Source organism: Dreissena polymorpha, chromosome 1, assembly GCF_020536995.1.
Source record: "Dreissena polymorpha isolate Duluth1 chromosome 1, UMN_Dpol_1.0, whole genome shotgun sequence".
In the NCBI taxonomy this organism is placed as follows: Eukaryota; Metazoa; Mollusca; class Bivalvia; order Myida; family Dreissenidae; genus Dreissena; species Dreissena polymorpha.
The window spans coordinates 179,256,766-179,276,707 of NC_068355.1; the positions used below are offsets into that span (position 1 = coordinate 179,256,766).

The 19,942-nt window shown below is 34.3% G+C and overlaps 1 protein-coding gene and 1 long non-coding RNA gene across 7 annotated transcripts in view; one reads left to right on the forward strand and one right to left on the reverse strand.

Moving 5' to 3' along the window:
• Nucleotides 1-19,942, forward strand: part of LOC127863446 (uncharacterized) — a 453,451-nt gene that overhangs the window by 196,923 nt on the left and 236,586 nt on the right. The gene's annotated exons all lie outside the window — the stretch shown is intronic.
• LOC127863642 (uncharacterized) lies at nucleotides 10,759-15,911 on the reverse strand. Its single transcript, XR_008041134.1, has 4 exons — nucleotides 15,212-15,911; nucleotides 14,535-14,675; nucleotides 13,913-14,086; nucleotides 10,759-12,919 (listed from the first exon to the last, which is right to left on the reverse strand). It is a non-coding gene; the product is annotated as an uncharacterized LOC127863642 (long non-coding RNA).

Genomic DNA, 19,942 nt, shown 5'->3' on the forward strand with positions numbered 1-19,942 from the left:
CTATTGTTATTTTATGCTTTTTTGCATCGTTTATTTACACTGTAAAAGAGTTTTAAGTGGAAAATTTGGGTGGAATAATGACGTCATTTCGTAAAACAATGACTTGATTTCACAGTAAAACAGATTGACTGACAGATATTCGAGGTCACGTGGTCAACAAGCCTGATATCTTTTGGGTTATTAGTTTAACTGGTCATCAGGCTGATTTAAAGACATGTGACAGGATAAATATAAATTATGAAGTGGTTATAAACTTATAAATATCTGGCAAAGAAGATTAAATGTTTGCACATCAAATGTAACTAGGACAAATGCAACTGCCATGTATCAGAAAGCATGTACCAGTTGTTAAAATAAGACTATCATTTAACAGCAATTTGCATGTATGCATGGCGAATATTCCCTTCTTTATAGATCATTACATCATTGTATTAACTGTCAATTTTTAGCTCCACTGGCCAGAGGCCAGCGGGGCTTATGTCATGGTCCTGTGTCCGCTGTGCGTACGTGTGTCTATGTGTGCGTGCTTTAACTTTTTCTTTAAACATCTTCTCCTAAACAACAAGTCCAATTGTGATAAAACTTCTCACAAATGTTCCTGGGGTGAACCTCTTTCAAATTTGTTCAAATAATGCCCCTGTGGTCAAATTTTACCCCGCCTCGGGGGTCAATAAATTGAACATATGCTTATATAAAGCCTATTTTGTGCAAACTTTAAAAATCCTCTTGTCCATAATCGTAGCGCCTAGGGCTACCAAATTCGGTATGTAGTGACATCTAATAGTTCTCTACTTAGTTTGTTCAAATTATGCCTTTGTGGTCAATTTTGACCCTGCCCCGGGGGTCACAAAAATGAACATACGCTTAAATAAGGCCAATTTTGTGCAAACTTTAAAAATCTCTTGTCCATAACCGTATGGCATAGGGCTACCAAATTTGGTATGTAGTGACATCTAATGGTCTTCTACCAAATATGTTTAAATTAAGCCCCTGGGATCAAATTTAACCGTTCCCCAGGGGTCACAAAATTGAACATAATAAATGCATGTATTGGGCCAATTTTGTGCAAACTTTACAGGGCCCTCTCTTGCCACCTGGGGAAGCCACCCACAGCCCCCATGAGGGGTAAATTTCGCGCCAATTATCTTTTATAGGGAAATTTTTTACTTAGTTTCTTATTGAATGAATTTTTGTGTACATGTTTGCACTATATCCATTGCTTTTTATAATTAAGTATATTTGACACTCATATTCGACTATAGTGTAATGATGTATTATAAAGTGAATGTCAATATAATAAAAGGTGAAATTTCTGTTGATCCAGCAGTATTTCTCTCCTATTGTACACACATACATGGTCCTTTGGTAATGGCAATATATCATTATCAGTGCACACATATATATTTTAAAGACACATTTTCTTCTCTCATCTCTTAACTAGTCAGCGAATATGTTTGTTTTTAATTTAAAATATAAACTGTGGGATAAAAACAATATTACATTACTTTATAAGGAATTGTGAATAAAATAAATTCTGGTGAAAAATACAGATATTCATTACTTTATTAATAAAACGAACTAAAATTATTTTCAACAATCAAATGTTAACAATGAAGATGCCGCTGTCACCGATGCAAGTGTTTGACAGTTTTGTGTTTCATGACTTTGCACAGAATCATCATCTATCTCCATAGACTGATCATTTGATGACGCGGACTTGGTTTGGGTTATATTAATTCGATCAAGTTCAGTTTGTTTAAAGAGAATATCTATTTTTTTGCATGATGAAATTGTTTTTTTTTGTAAGCTTTCTGCAGTAAGAAAAGAATTGTGTGACATTTTTTCCCGGAATAGGTGTCGACGTATAAATCATGCAGGTGCGCGAAACGTAATATTTCCCGTCTACGATACGATTAGGCTAGAAAACATTAACCGTATCTGTTCAGCGTTACGGGTTTCGTGTATTTTTTTTTGTTTTGATTTTTTTTTCAAGGGGGAATTTTTTCCACAAGATAGGGGAAAAAAGTATACTTTTTCATGGGGGAAGCCGCCGATATTCGGGGGTAAAAAGGGCCCTGCTTAAAAAAAAAATTCTTGTCCATAACCATTGGCCTATTTCTATCAAATTAGGTATGTATTAAAATCTTAAAGTTCTCTACTAAGTTTGTTCAAATTATACCCCTGGGGTCAAATTTGACCTTGCCCCGGTGGTCACAAAAATGAACATATGCTTAAATTAAAGGTCTATTTTGTGCAAACTTTAAAAATCTTCTTGTTCATAATAATAGAGAATAGGGCTACTAAATTTGGGTATGTAGTGACATCTAATAGTCCTCTACCAAATTTGTTCAAATTATTCCCCTGGGCTCAAATTTGACACTGCCCGGGGGGTCAAAAAACTGAGCATATGCTTACGTTCCATAACCGTAGGGCCTAGGGCTACCAAATTTGGTAGGTAGTGACATCTTATAGTTCTCTACCAAGTTTTTCAAATTATGCCCCTGGGGCCAAATTTATCCCTTTAAGGCTCCCATTAAAAAGTTGTTTAAGAAAATTTGATTCGTCAAAAAACATGGCCACAGGAAGTTGAACTTTGCATGTTTATGCGTGTTTGCTATTTATTCAGTATGGGATGAATAAACTATTTTCGTCTCAAACTAAAAGTTTATCGAAATACACTTGGAATAACTTTTTAATTATAAGAGATAAATGCATACATGTCGAGCGTGAAAGGTAAACGAACATGTTAACTATCCATAAATGTTAACCCTTTACCAAATGACACATTTTGGACTGCCCCAAATTGAAAGAGATTGCAGACGAGAAATAATATTGTAAAGGACTATTTAAAAAGTGGCTGAGTGGGATAAAAATCATTGTGATAAAAGGAGAAATTGCTCATAATGAGCAATTTCTCCTTTTTGAAACCAGAAGTCCTGTTTTCAAAACGAAAACAAACTCTTCAGAAGGAGGTATGGTCTATTGGAACGTCAGATGGAAAAAGTAAAGGAAAGTTAGGTCAAGCTAATTGTTTGTCATGATATCTCTTTAAACCTCACGCCATATACAAGTCGTGTTGCCATGATCGCAACAGCTTGATGAATTTAATTCAAATTTTTGTCTCATAAACATTTACTTTGTTAAACAAACAACCTCTACAAAGTTATCATTCCTACTGCCTTTCGGCACCTCATGAACCTGAACCAAAAAAACTTGTAACTTTATGTTTCCTCAGGCAAATATCTTCTTTGTACAATTAACAATTTCTTCACCGCATTAACAATCCTGCTACACTCACTTATGCCTCAAGAATGAAGTAAAGTTCAGGTGATCTACCTCATTAGATATTTTGCATATGTCATGAACTATATAAGAAACAGAAACTTTGAAACCAACATACACTTTTTGGAATTTAATGTAAAAAGATTCATGATTGAATGAATGAACTTTTATTCATCTTGTAGAACATGCGTAAATTTGATCTTCAGCATCTAAAAATATGTGAAATAGAAAAAACGTCAATATCTTTTGGAGAGATAAATGTACCTACACAATAAGCAAAGGACCTGTGCGACAATTCCCGGGCTTTTTAGTCTGTTTAGTTAACACCGTTGTAACATTTTCCATATATAAAAATGCTCACCTTTCCAATATTAAGAACCCAGTGGGACGAGGGATAGAAAGAAACAGTCACATGCTTGAGTACATTTCAACCCATGCGCATTGCACGCTTTTGTCGCATAAAAAAAACAGTGGAGCGATTCAGGGCAATCATGGCCCTCTTGTTAATACTGTATGGGGGAAAGGATCTGATATTGTAATAAAATTGGTTTATGTTAGAACCTGCTTAATATTATCATTATACTTCCATGTTCATAACATGTCATTTATTAGAGCAATTAAAAATGTGGTGTTTTAAAAAATTTGGTTTAAAGGTTTTATCTATACAGCTTCGTTGGTACAGTTTAAACTCAAGTAATCAAAACACACATTACCCAATAGTCATGTGACAGTATACATAGTTACACTGTAAACCTCTATCATACAAGCGCCATTTGACGGTTAACTTGGGTGCTGTTCAGTTAGAAATTTCATATCACTTGTCTATGTTTAATAACATTGTGTGGGTGTGTGTAAAACATATGCTTGGACATAACTATTTCAAGTTATTTCAGATTGTAAAATCTTGTTTGTTGAAAGTGAATTAACAAAATGGCGACATCTGGAATTTCTAGAAATTCTGATGTGGTTATGTATTATTGTTGTACAATCTGCAAAACAGAGCGGTCTGTAGAAATAGATGCAGATTTTTACTGTGAAAATGAAAAATGTCTTAAATACTTCTGCAGAACATGTATAAACTCCCACAGACAGCATGGTAGGTGGTTTTATAAAAAATCACCTTATGGAAAGGATAAAATAAGGAAGTGGCCACTTTCTAAGAAGATGGAGACTTCTCTTTTAATATGCATCATACACAAGCGTGAAAAGTTAACAATGTTCTGCCCGGACCACAATCATCTGTGCTGCTCTCAATGTGTTGAGCTTAATCACAGGTAGCTAAAATTATTGCTTATTTTATATCAGTATAAATTACTGCATTGTATAATTCAATTACCATCATCCATTTTCATTTGTTTGGATTATTGTAATATTAGTTATATAAGTATTTCCAAATCAGTGCATGTGAACAATTTGTTGTTCAGCTTTAATTTGTTAATTTGTGTTTGTTAATAAATAACTCTTCAATGGTTCAAGTACATGGATTACAAGATATTGGCCATATTTCAGCAAAAAACATAGTGTAAAGTCTTTCACTGAAATGACTAAATTATAAACTCTTTCTTTGTTGTTTCAAGTAAAAATGGTAAATGCAATAATCGTGATGGACCTAAAGCTGTGACAATCAACAATTAATAAACAGTAAATTTCTCATAAATAATGTAATGACTCCCATGCGGCAATGCGAGCTTTGTTTAAAAAAAACCTTAATTCAACCTGCCTGTATAATGTCTGATGCATGTATTCCTTTACCCAATTTACATGTATGAAGGATATACGTCACACTTAATGGCTGAATGTTTGAGCCTGCATTTTTTAACTTACTTGAGCTTTATTATAACCTGCTCATGGTGAGCTTTTCTCAGCCTGATCTCTTTATGTTGATTGTTCGTTGTCTGTCCAACAATTAGCTAATGAAAACTATAGAGGCGTCACATCATTGTATTGCCCAATATTAATGGGATTTGGTAAGAACATAAATTGCCTCAATGATATTTCTGCCAAATTTGAAACTGGGCTTTGTGAGATAAAAAAATGAAGGTCACATAGTCAAATTGAAAAAAACAACTGTTTTTCAACTCTATACAACAAAAGCATTGTTCACATACATTCTTAAATGTGCCAAACCGTCGTACCTGACCAACGTTTTGAAAACAGGTCCGAATGAAAAAGCTTTGTTGTCGGTCCAAATGTCCAGTAAATAATTAAAGAGCAAAAGTTTCTTTATTTCATAGAATTAAAACATAAAAAACTAAAAGCGAGCTTGAATTAAATATGAGCAGTACAAATTACTTCGTTTTTTTGTTAACAGTCATGAAATGTTACTGCACATGCGCACCGAACACTTTCTCCTATGCAAGTTAATGTGTCAATAGGTTTTACTGTTAAACCAAAACATGTTCTGCAACTCAGATCGTTGTATTCGGGTATTTACACAGGCTTTTTCCACCCTATGCCACGGGTCCGAAATTCGGCCCCATTCCCAATGCAAATCTGGTTGTTTTTTTCCCAATTGAAAAAAAAAATCCCAATTCCAAAAAAAAAAAAAAAAAATTTTTTGTTTTTTTACCTTAAAATATATAAGTTAACCTGATCCAGTGTAGAAAATAGAAAGTGTTGCATAATTAACTTATATGTTGCCTTGACTTTGTTTTAAAAACTGTAAAATATGTTAATGATTATTTAAGACTTTCCTTATTTTCCTCAAAATCCGGCGCTTCGCACGATTTTTTTCACCTCAAAAAAGGCCTGGCCTTTTCCCCAAATTCAGATTTTAAAACAAAAAAAACCTGCACTTATCTCACATGTTCATAATACTTTGTAAAATTTTAATAATAAGTTATCAAAATAGTTGTTATTTACCAGTTAACGGCTTCTTTGAAATATAAGAAACACTATTTACATGTGATAATTTTTCCCAATTGAGCCAATTTTGCGAATAATTTTTTCCCAAAATGAGGGTTTTCACAACGCAAAATTCCCAAAATTCCAGTGTGGCGTATTCTCAAAATGGAGTGGAAAAAGCCTGTTACAGTTGATATTGATATTAATTTGCGCTTAATAGTGCTTTTTCATTGATTTTTATATCTTTGTGGTTGGTTTGTTGATATTTGTAGTTTAATGATGAGTTTGCATATAATTTCCAGACCGGAAAAATGTATGTCATTGAAATATTGTAAATACCTAGAATTGCTTTTAAAACTTAGTCTGTAAAATGATGTAATTGATAGCAACATGTGTTAAATTATTTGAGGTACTTCATTGAGTCCTTTCAAGTATAAAGGCGATGTTTTTGTGTAGAAATAATTTATTTACATTCTTCAGTCATCGTGACACCTAACTATAGGCATCTGAAAACATTGGTGTTCACAGAAATGTGCATGCCAGTATACAATTACTGAATTTTCAATTGAACACTTGCATTGTCTTTAACTTCATTTTGGTTTAAATATTTTTCTTAAGAATACTGTGATTGTGTTGTGATTTGTAAGTGTTAATTGTTCAGTGCTGTGTTTATTTTTCATTTCATTTTTATGCCCCCGGAGGAGGGCATATAGTGATCGCACTGTCTGTCTGTCTGTCTGTCCGTCACTTTGCGTTTAGGTTTTGAAAAATGCTCATTACTTCTATGTCCCTTCAGATGTAATCTTCATATTTGGTATGCATGTGTATATGGACAAGGCCTTTCCATACGCCACAACATTTTGACCCCTGTGACCTTGACCTTGAACTTAGGGTCCGTGTTTAGGTTTCGAAATATGCGTTTATGTTTCGAAAAATGCTCATAACTTCTATCAAAGCGTTTATAGGGGGCATATGTCATCCTATGGTGACAGCTCTTGTTCCAATAATCATTTTGTCAATAAATTTGAGTTGATGACGTGATGTATAGGTCTTATGAATCCCAGTCTGGTCGTACATTTTTTTTTAGTCAACAGGACCCAATATCCTGTGACCTTTAAATACTTTTGGGAATGTTTGGTTTGTCCGATCTTCATTAAACTTTTTATAGAATATTTTTATGCCCCCCTTCGAAGAAGAGGGGGATTATTGTTTTGCACATGTCGGTCCGTCCGTCGGTCTTTCTGTCGGTCCGTCCACCAGATGGTTTCCGGATGATAACTCAAGAACGCTTAGGCCTAGGATCTAGAAACTTCATAGGTACATTGATCATGACTGGCAGATGACCTCTATTGATTTTTAGGTCACTAGGTCAAAGGTCAAGGTCTCAGTGACTATTTAGTAAAATGGTTACTTTTTCTTGCTTGTCCGATAAAGTCCACAGTTTTCATCTGATTCTTTTCAAACTTGTTCAGTGTCTTCATATTAATGATGATTTGAACCCTATTGATTTTCAGGTCACTGGGTCAAAGGTCAAGGTCACAGTGACTCGAAATTGTAAAAAGGTTTCCGTATGATAACTCAAGAATGCTGAGGCCTAGGATCATGAAACTTCATAGTTACATTGATCATGACTGGCAATTGACCCCTATTAATTTTTAGGTCAAAGGTCAAGGTCACAGTGACTCGAAATAGTAAAATGGTTTCCAGATTATAACTCAAGAATTCTTACGCCTAGGATCATGACACTTCATAGTTGCATTGATCATGACTGGCAGATGTCCTCTATTAATTTTCAGGTCACAGGCCAGGGTCACAGTGACTCAAAACAGTAAAATGGTTTGCGGATGATAACTCAAGAATAATAAGGATCATGAAAATTAATAGGTACATTGATCATGACTGGCATATGACCCCTGTTGATTTGCAGGTCACTAGGTCAAAGGTCAAGGTCACAGTGACAAAAAAGTATTCACACAATGCTGCCACTACAACTGACAGCCCATATGGAGCATGTTTTACAAACAGCCCTTGTTTAAAAAGAGCAATATCGAAGCAATAACTCTAGAATGACTTCCCCTTGAATATGAGAAAATTTTGAAATCCCGCTTGTTTACGTAATTAATTCCACAGTTTTCATCCAATTATTTCCAAATTTGCACAGTATCTTTATATCAATGAGGACTTGAACCCTATTGAATACGAGCAGTATCGGAGAAATAAGTACACAAAGCACATTACTCACATGTATAGTCCATCTTCATGAAACTTGGTAATAACATTAAATTTTGTTCAAATGATGTCAGTGGAGTTTAAAACTGGTCATGTTGGATGTAAAACTAGATCACTAGGTAAAATTGAAGAAAAGGTTTGTTGACATACTTGTAGATAACATTTATTGCATTTTTTTTTTCATGACATTTGGTAAGAACATTTGTCACAATCATATCTCAGACTAGATCATAAATGATAAGTGGGTGCTGTAGGGTGAACTCTAGAGGCCAAATTGATTTTATAATGCTCGTAAAAGCATTTGTTTCAATGATATCTCGGCCAATTTTAAAACTTTTGAAGTAATAACATTTGTCCAAATGATTTCAAGGTTGAGTTCAAAGCTAGATCAATAGGTTATATTTAAAGAAAATATTATGAACACACAGTAGTAGTATTATATGTTTCCTCAATATCCTAGAAACTTGCTGAACATTTATTTGAGTTATTTCTCCACAAAAAAAGATATGATTTAAGTCAATTAATAAACATGTCTTCAATGCAGCCGGTAGTTTTGCTAAAATTACATGTATCTTTTTTCACACAACAAGTTGCATGTGTGACCCGCTCTTAATGAAACTTTCTCAAAATATTGATAAAGTGTGCTGTCATAATATCTGTTCTGCATAAACATTAAACTTTTTTTTTAAATGTACACCAGATGTTGGGGCTGTTTTAATCACCAGACCAGGAAGTGCTATAATTGTAATCACCATTTTTGGTGTAGTTCGGTGTGTGGCTGTAGTGTTAGGTGTTCGTTTTGTACCGTCTTTGTTACCACTTTAGATTCACATTTTAATATATAATCAATGAAACTTTAAACTTTGTTAGAATGTTTATCTAGACAGTATTAAGGCCAAATATGAATCTGATTCATGTGCGCGGCCAGTGCATACAAAACTTCATTATTGAATACGCCTGAAATTGGTGCGAAGATTTCACGTTGCATGCAGCACATCCGTGTATATGAATTCATTACTCATCATATGTTTGGCCAATAACAAAGGCTTATTAAATAAAGTAATTCCAATGTTTTTCACACTGTCATAAACCATATATAAAACTGTTGTGTATGCACTGTTTGAAATTCTTTAAAAAAATGATTTTAAAGTTATTTGAAAAAAGCATCACTTACCTGTGTGTTTACATCCATTGACATGAATTAGTGAACCCTTTAAAGTCATGTGATCCTGCTTCTTGAATATATGTCAAGGCCAAGTTCAAATTTTGTGTCATTTGTGTGTTGAAAGCAGTTTACCAGATGAACAATAAGAAAATCCTTTGTGCAACTACAGAGACCATATTTCATGACTCATTCTGAAAACAACTCAGAATGTGTACCGGTATCTTGACAATATCTAGGCCAAGTCTGAAAGGGGATAACATGCGTCTAGAAACAATGTCACCAAGTCAAATCTAAGACTAAATTCTTAACACTCTAGTGGGTCAAACAATAGACCACCAGTTGAAGCCTTACACAATTCATGTGCAGGAACTCAGATTAGCCCTTAAGGATGTTCGATCGTTTTGTGACAATTTTCAAAATATCCGGAATGCTATAATTTTTTGTATGGTGATTAATGAATCTGTATCTGAAATTAATATAAAATAAAAAAGAGAGTGAATAATTTTGAGATAACGAAGGTTTTTAAATGCCATGTGCGTTTGAAAAAAGGTCATTTTTGCGGGGCATAAATTTGGGGGTACGGTAAAATGTTTTTGTGTAATACATTTAAAATGGCATAATAGTATTGAGATTGCATTAGATTAGCAACTGTAACATGTGTATTATCATAGTGAACAGTTTTAAAACCAAAAATTATGGAAATCGTAAAAAAAAATGAGAAATAAGTATGACTAGTTTTTTGTTTGTTTTGAATTTTTTATTGCACAGTTCAAAATAGATAACATGCAACACAGATACATATTTCTGTTGATGTAATATTCATATTCATTTGAAGTTCTCAATAATTAAAGTCAAATAGCTAAGCATTAAAATGAAGTAAAGAAATTGATAGGTCACCGTGGATTTTTTTTTGCTATAGACATTTTAATATGGACGTAATTTCAAAAATACAATGACTAACATTGTAATAGTAATTAAAACATATCTATATAATAACTGCTCCATAACAATCAAATTATCAACTGAAATGTGATACACGTAGAAATATTTATAATGTATATTGTTATGAAAATATTTCAGATGTAACAACTGTAAAAACAATGTTGATGTTCAAATAAACATCTTAAATTACCCCACCCACCTGTTACCCATGTTGTTGGTTGTAAATTGAGCATATGTATTAGGTATTTTAAAATTATTTTTAAAACTGTGTGATGTGCATTTAAAGACAAGAGGCCATGATGGCCTTGTATCGCTCCACTGCTGAAAAAAAGACTGAAACAAATATTCTCCGCATGTGCAGATACTTAAATATAGGCCCTATTTAAGCACATGTACAATTTTGTGACCACCTGGGCTGGGTCAAATTTAACCCCAGGGGCATAATTTTAGCAAACTTTGTAGAGGGCTACTATATCTCACTCCATACAAAATGTGGTGGCCCTAAGTCTTAGATGTAGAGTTAAGGACAAGAATATTTTTAAAGTTTTCATAAAATAAGCAAGATACAAGCGTATATAATGTTCAATATTGTGACCTGCGGGTCAGGGTCAAATTTGACCCAAAGTAACAAACTTGGTAGATGACTATAAGATGTTCCTGCATACCAAATTTGGTAGCCATAGTCAGAATGGTTTTCGACAAGATTTTTAAAGATTTCACAAAATAGGCGCTTTATAAGCGTTTATTAAATTTTGTGACCCCCCGCGGCAGGGTCAAAGTTGACCCCAGAGGCATTATTTGAACAAATTTGGTAGAGGTTTATAAGATGTCACTACATACCAAATTTGGTAGCCCTAGGCCCAATAGATATGGACAATTTTTTTTCACCAATAAAGCACTTTATAAGCATATGTTCAGTTTTGTGACCCCCGGGGCAGTTTCAAATTTAACCCAAGGGGCATAATTTGAACAAACTTGGTAGAGAACTATTACATGTCATTACATACCAAATTTGGTAGCCCTATGCCATACTAATATGAACAAGAAGATTTTTAAAGTTTTCACAAAAAATGCCTAATATAAGCATATGTTCAATTTTGTGACCCTCAGGGCAGGGTCAAACTTGACCCTAGGGGCATAATTTGAACAAACTTGGTAGAGGACTATAAGATGCCACTACATACCAAATTTGGAAGCCCAAGGCCCAATGGTTATGGACGAAAAAATATGTGAAGTTTTCACAAAATAGACCCTATATAAGCATACGTTAAATTTTGTGACCCCGGGGCAGGGTCAAATTTGACCCCAGGGGCATAATTTGAACAACGTTGAAAGAGGAACATTCCTGAGAAATTTCATCACAATTGGACCAGTAGTTTAGGAGAAGAAGATGTTTAAAGGAAACGTTCAGGCACGCACGCACGACGGACACAGAATCATAACATAAGCCCCGCTGGCCTTTGGCCAGTGAAGCTTAAAACAACAAAGAATACAATAAGCTGGGCAATTATGTTTCACACACCATCTGTGGTTTAATGCACTGCCAAAAATATCTTACAACTTAGGTGAAACATGAGAAATACAACTGACATAAGAATCACAACTATGTTCGTCATCGAGAAGGAAAAACAATGATGTAACAGCTTTTAGATTTCATAGCTTATCTATATACAAGATGCAAATTACAATTGGTTAGATGTCAGGCAACAAATAACTCGCTATTGTACATATTATTTTCTCTGATTTTGTTACTCTGATTTGTCCGTTTGTAACCTCTGAAAGGGGGCTCCTCAAACCACTCAGTCCGTTTCTTTTTGATACAGGACTCAAATGTTTAAGTTGAAATCCACTTCCTGCAACTTTCCTTGCAACACCTTGACTTATAACTTTTGTATCAATTATGGTTTGTAAAGATTTGATGTTGGAAGCAACATTTAGTTACACATTGTATGTTAACACTGCTCGGTAAAAGCTGAATGAATATTTGTTAACAATTTTTGGTCAAGAGGAACAGAGTTCACTAACTTTTGTAAAGCTAAAATATCCTGTATAGAGCCATGTGCCATGTATAATTCACCAATGACGTCTTTAACTAAATGTTCCCGCTAATATGATTTCATATTTGGTAATATTTCCTTTAACATTTTTAAGTATCTAAAAAGCCACAAATATTTTGCTGAAACTCAAACATTTTTCAACAAGTATGGATAGCACGGAGCAACACTTTACAATCAAAAGACTCTATATTATGCCCAACTAAAATAATTGGTGAACATTTCTGTAAGAATGTTATAAAACTTGTCAATGCAGATTTGATGGGGACAGCTGTTACTGTTTGTCTCTTGACAAGCATAGAGTCGCTAACAACTGTCACTCCAGTTATTTCTGACGCTTGCAAGGAAATCTTCTGACCAGTTGAATGCACTGCAGCTATCTGAATTATGTGAGAAGTGTGCTCTGAAAAAACAAAACAAAAATTTTAAATAGAAATTGCACAAAATCCATTTTAGCCCCGTTAATCACAGAGCCCTGGGTCGCTCCCCCAAGTACAATGTAAACTTCTTAAAATACATTTGAAGTGTTTACAATAAATATAAAAGGGAAAAACATTGCCCCCCACCAGGACAGGACTTTTTTGGAAGCTTAATGTGAACAATCGTAGAAGAGGTTCCTTCACATTCATTCTCTATGCATTGTGGTTTAAGAGAATTTTCAGTTGAAGGGTTATTGATCGGAAACAATTTTCACACTTATTGTGACCTTTGACTAAGTGACCATAATTTAAATGGGGGTTATATACTGTCCAATCCCTATGCACATGGAGAGTAAAAAGCCAATCAGTGAAAAAGTTGACAAATTATTGATCGGAAACTTAATGATCTACCCACTGACAAACATCCAGCAAAACAATATTAACTCTCTCTTCCAAGGGGGGCATAATAACTGTTATTATGAAAATTGAAACGCTCTTTTCTTCCATTCATGGATATATAAAAAAAGTTGTAGGCATCTAATGATCTTATGTATTCATAAATCTGAAGAAGCGAAGAGAATAGTGTTTAAATTCTTAAACGATGCACAATAATATACTAAAGCCAGTTGTGGGTAATGTAACATTGCATCATCTAAGTGGTATTTACTATCATTTTATCAATAAAGATTAAGAATGATGTATTATATGAAAGCAAAATGAGAAATTAGTCTGAACATAACTCTTGTTGCAATTCAATCATATGCTAGGTTGACCAACAATTCACACGATATCTCTGACACATTGAGTTACTCAGCAGTAGCAGGTTGAATTATGTTATACATGTAAGTAAATATGTATATTTTTTAATAGAAGTTCAACTTTGGAGATTTAGAGTACCTAAATACCTGAATTGGACCAAGATAAACTTCTGTATGTGCAACACTGTGAATAAGGAATATGTTAAAAATAAACTTTACCTAACCCTCTTGTTTCCAAATCAAAGAAAACAAATTCCTTCCCAGTAGTGTCTAGCCCTGCTGGACCAGGCTTGGGTATAGGTGGGGGTATAGTTGTAACTTCAACGTCTTGGTCCTCTATGTTTGAACTGTATGTTGGTCCCGCTTGTACTTCTTGCACTGTCCTTTGAATGCCTGAACAGAAAAACAGAATTTCAAATTGGAAAATTTGCTTGCACCTTCATGGGTTATCTCCGATTTTTATTTAAAGAAATGATTACACAGCACATTAATGCTTTTACAATAATCAATTTACAAACATTAGCATATGCTTTTAAATGATACTACTACTTTGCATATATAATTGATGGATCTATTGATAAAATCTACAACAAGAAATGTGTCCACACGACACGGATGCCCCAAACTCCAACTTTGTAACTATATAAAAAAATAATCCATACAATTGTAAGAAACCCAGTTTGGTGAAGATCGGATGAAAACTACTTGAATTAGAGAGCAGGCACGAAAAGTGTGAGGGACTGACCGACCCACGGACAGTGCGAAAACTATGTCGCCAATTGGGGGCATACAAATGAAGAATACTGTGTTTTAAATATAAAATGCCCATAATTAAAAATACCGTTCGAGTTTTAAGTCTTATGCGTCACTGTTTTGCTGCACGAGTAACAGTTATAGCCTTTCTTTTTTTGTGCTGAAGGTCATGGAGAAGGGCCAGTTTCGATGTGAAAGTCCCAGGTGAAACACCCAGTTTTTGATTTACCTGAAACAGATTGCAGTAAATGACAGAACAGTTGACAATGCACAATGTTAGAATATGCTTATGCGGAATAAAATAATATGAAATAATGTCACTAATTTACAAAAGTTACAACATTTTATAAGACCTAGTGATCTACATACACACAAATAATAATTAATTCAAGCCCTTTATTTTCAAAACCAATACGTATTTGACAAATTGAGAATATTTATGTTTTGTAAACTTGTAAAATTTCATATTTATTACCGGTATTAATAACTAGGACTGCAGGAAGAAAATAAACTTATGTCACTTTAAAATATACATGTTTAACTAAGGACAACCATTCACATTCTACTGTAATTGTGTTTACTGGCAGTAAATCAGACAAAATATGAAGGAAAAATATAGCAAGTACAATATAAAAAATGTATGAATGTAGACTACACGCGAATTACTTAGAGATAACTATCTGAATGTATTCAAAAGTATCAGTAATTTAGACAATAAATCATGATATAATGCACCAATGTACCAAAAAGACAAAGAAGTCTTACCCAAATGCAAGCTTTGTGATCATGTCATAAACTCTGCCATGTTTCCGTCCAGTAGCCACATTATTTACTGCACCACAATTGCTAAACTGTATGTCCAAAACACATGCCTGTCCGAAATCCCTGCTTTCTACAGTGTTAAGTAAATTCATGGGCACTTGACAAGCACTGCATGCTAAAAGCGATTCGGTAAATGTGTCGAGTTCAACGACACGTCTACCAATTTTATATCCAACTAGCATCGCTGTTGTCACATGTGGTCACGCTTACCGACGAACCGATAGAAAAATCGTCAAAATAACAGTGGTCATTCCGGAAATCCTGATTGTCGGTGGAAATAGTCTTTCTATTGAAATCCACATTGTTCTTTTGAACGTTGTTGTTTTCAATACCTTTTAAGTTTCGTTTTGTATTCCGAATTATATCCAAATTAGACATTTTAAATGAAAATTATTAAGCCAAGTATCTGATTCTCATTGTTGACAAATTATCGTTTCGTTATCAATAGACGCTTGTATTTGCACAGAAAATAACATCTACAGCGTAAGCAAGCGTTTCATCGATGTCGATCACGAAGTGACGTCAAGCAATCGAACGCTTGGTTTCAATGCAGTAAATCTCGAAAATATGTAAATGCCGAAAATTTAAAGGCGCATAATCAAAACAGTAAAACTAGAATTTACACTCGTTTATTCCAACCTAATATTTTGAAACCGTGAAAATATATAAAGGTTTTTAATTTTTACGATATAGTGAATCAATTACCGTAAAGTGGAAACGATCGAACATCCTTAAAGGGACTGTCAACCACGACGACGAAGAAAAGAAAAGTTGTAAAATACCGTATGTTTTTACCATAATAAGTTTATTTTGATTAAAATAGCACGACTGGTATATTACATTACTTGAAAAGATTGTATAAACACGATATACCGCAAAGTAACCTAACCGCGCATAGTGGAATTTAACCACCAGTAACTTAAACCAAAACATTCCCACAATGCATTTTCTAATGACGTAATTTTCGCGCGAAGTGTCACGCTTATAAACAGCGACATGTATTTTTTTTATCAAATTCATTTACAAATGAATTCACAATAAAATAAAGTGTAAATTTTAACTATGAGTTCATCAAAATGACCAGGGACAAATTGATAATGATGTCGGGATTTGCATCATTTAGCGGAATCCCTGGTGCTTCCAAACTGCAAGGGAGTGCTTACAAAGACGTCTATTCTCCTAGTTGTTCTAGATGTAACATAAAAATTATACATGGTCTTCGTAACATGCTACACTATTCTTCTAATTTGGCTTATGTTTACAATAAACTTACTTACTTTCTTGTACAATAAGGGATAACCATAGACAAATAAAACATTGTTCAAGTTTAAATATATCTTTGTATGCAGAAATCTACAAATGCAACCGAGTTCACAAACGGCTATTTATTTGTGTCGTGTTCTGAGAAAACTGGTCATAATGCATGTGCGTAAAGTATCGTCTCAGATTAGCTTGTTAAGTTTGCACAGGCTAATCAGGGACGACACTTTCCGCCAAAAATTGATTTTTGCTAAGAAGGGACTTCATTTGAACAAAAAATGTCATAAAAGCGGAAAGTGTCGTCCCTGATTAGCCTGTGCGAACTGCACAGGCTAATATGGGACGACACTTTAAGCACATGCATTATGCCCATTTTTCTCAGAACACGACACATTTGATAAACTGCTCCATTTCATTTTAACAGCAGTAATGTACATAGAGTACATGACGTAGCGTGTGACGAAGAAGAAAGTTTATTGAGTTCTCATTTGAATATAATGATATGATGGCATAAGGGTCTTTATTTAACTATGCTTAAATAATTATCAAAGACTCTAGATGCAAACTCAATTATTGAATTAAATGGATTATTTATGGATTTTAAAGGATTATTAAAGGTAAGATACTAGTTCGAACGACTGTTTTTTGTTTGCACTTTTGTTGTTACCTGTTCTTGGAAAATGATTTTAACATGGGCGCCATTGATGCATCGGATCACACACGGCATACCCATAACAGAATATAAGAAACACGTTCTGTGCGTCCTTAAATTCGTCGTCCGAAGTCGGAAATCGTATTGCCCTGTAAATTAAGTCAAATAAAGTGTCAGTCGCTGCAATTGTCTGTTTACTCTTCGAACTTGTGAAGGTCGTCCATGGTTAGCTTTTATAATGTCGTGCGCCGCGGCCATTTTGTGTAAGTTACCTCTCGGTTACTTGAACTTACCCACCATGGGAAGCAGGGTATGTTTTAACTGGGTTTTAACCGATCTGTATTATAAAGCGTTTGTATAAACAAATTTTATACAAACGCTTACCGACCAGTAACCAACATGTTACCGACTTTTAACTGCCGGTTTGTGGTTAACCGCCGGTTTAACTGTTTATACAATCGGGTGCAGGTAACTACCAGGCAAAATATAAATAACGCCAGTAGATTGAACATCATCGTCACATGGTAAACCCAGGAATGCAAATTGTGCATGCGTAGTGAAATGTATATATTTTATATATAAAATGATCAATATACTTGCGTTATTTATAGTGTGAATATCGTTATGTCACATATTTTCGGGGTGTACTTTTGATTTCACATCGCGAAATTGTGTTACCTAATATACTGAAAATATGAACTTTTTTTCAAGTAATGTAATTTACCAGTCGTGATTTTTTAATCAATATAAACCCATTATTGTAAAAAATGCAATATTTTACAACTTTTCTTTTCTTTGTCATCGTGGTTGACAGTCCCTTAAAGGGCCATGATGGCCTTCTTTATTCATACTATGTTTTTTGTTTAATTATAATATGACATGATGCCTACATTCTTTATACTCAGAAGAAAGTCAAGTGTGGGCTATTATGCAACCAATTATGATGGGAGCTAAACATTTTTAAACTATTATATTCAAAGAAATGGTTTCATAAATGATAACATGTTTAAATGCAAGATCAATTCGCTATGTTGGTGCAAAAATTGCTATGTGCCTTCTCATTTCAATGTCATATGATACCTTTTTGCACCAACGGGGCAAATTATACTTTTGAAAAATCACTTTAAATTGGTCAAATTGCTTTACATTAGACAGTAACAAGAATTTATCTCTTGATTAAAAATTATGGAGTTTCAATATTTGTCAGTGTTGAAATGGTTGAGTGTATGTGTGTATGTGCTAGTCCATTGTTAATTTTTAACCAGGTTTTCCGAAGGAAAAAACTGGTTATTAGATTGGCGAATGCGGGCGGGCTGGCTGGCTGGCGGGCTGGCTGGCTGGCTGGCTGGCGGGCTGGCGGGCTGGCGGAACAAGCTTGTCCGGGCCATAACTATGTCGTTCATTGTCAGATTTTAAAATCATTTGGCACATTTGTTCACCATCATTGGACGGTGTGTCGCGCGAAATAATTACGTCGATATCTCCAAGGTCAAGGTCACACTTTGAGTTCAAAGGTCAAAAATGGCCATAAATGAGCTTGTCCGAGCCATAACTATGTCGTTCATTGTCAGATTTTAAAATCATTTGGCACATTTGTTCACCATCATTGGACGGTGTGTCGCGCAAAATAATTACGTCGATATCTCCAAGGTCAAGGTCACACTTTGAGTTCAAAGGTCAAAAATGGCCATAAATGTCCCTTGAGATATAACCTTCATATTTGGTATGCATGTGTATATGGACAAGGCCTTTCCATACGCACAACAATTTTGACCCCTGTGACCTTGACCTTGAAGTAGGGGTCTGCGTTTAGGTTTCAAAATCTGCGTTTAGGTTTCGAAAAATGCTCTTAACTTCTATGTCCCTTGAGATATAACCTTCATATTTGGTATGCATGTGTATATGGACAACGCCTTTCCATACGCACACAAATTTTGACCGTCCGTCCGTCCGTCCGTGTGTCCGTCCGAAAACTTCAACGTTGCTCATAACTTTTGCAATATTGAAGATAGCAACTTGATATTTACCATGCATGTGTATCTTATGAAGCTGCACATTTTTAGTGGTGAAAGGTCAAGGTCATCCTTCATGGTCAAAGGTCAAAAAAAATAAATTCATGTGCATATCTCCAATGTCAAGGTCGCCACGACTAAAAATAGATTTATTTTAAAACAAACTTACAAAGGGGGTTAATTTTCTTTGTTCATTTCAAAAGTTCAGTTTGAGTTGTCTCCCTTTATCAGATTTTTTTTCACAATGAAAACCTGGTTTTGTGACAATTTTGTCCCTTGTTACAGTATTTAACAATAAGTATGAATTATCACATCATTCTTTATCTATTTATTAATGAAGCTTAATTATGCCAATTTATGCAAGAAAGCAATAAGTAAAGAGGAATTAAGTTCTCATAATTTATAACCTTAAAAAAAAGAAAAATATTATAGTAAAAGAGACATATTAACGGCTTGCAAAACATATTTTAGTTTATACTTAGATTGCCATTTTATAAGAATTATTTCAATTTGAAACACTGAAAACACTGAATGTCTTAATAAAAACCCACTTGGTCATGTGGCACTTTAATCAGTATAATAATGATGAGTTAAATATACATAACTATATGTTATACACATGCATTTTAGTAATGAAATTACTTATAAAGAGTGGTTATATCATTATAATGAATAAATCCACAATTTGTTGTTCAATGTGGTTTGCATTATTTCCCAAACACACAGTAGATAGATACATATTTATTTATA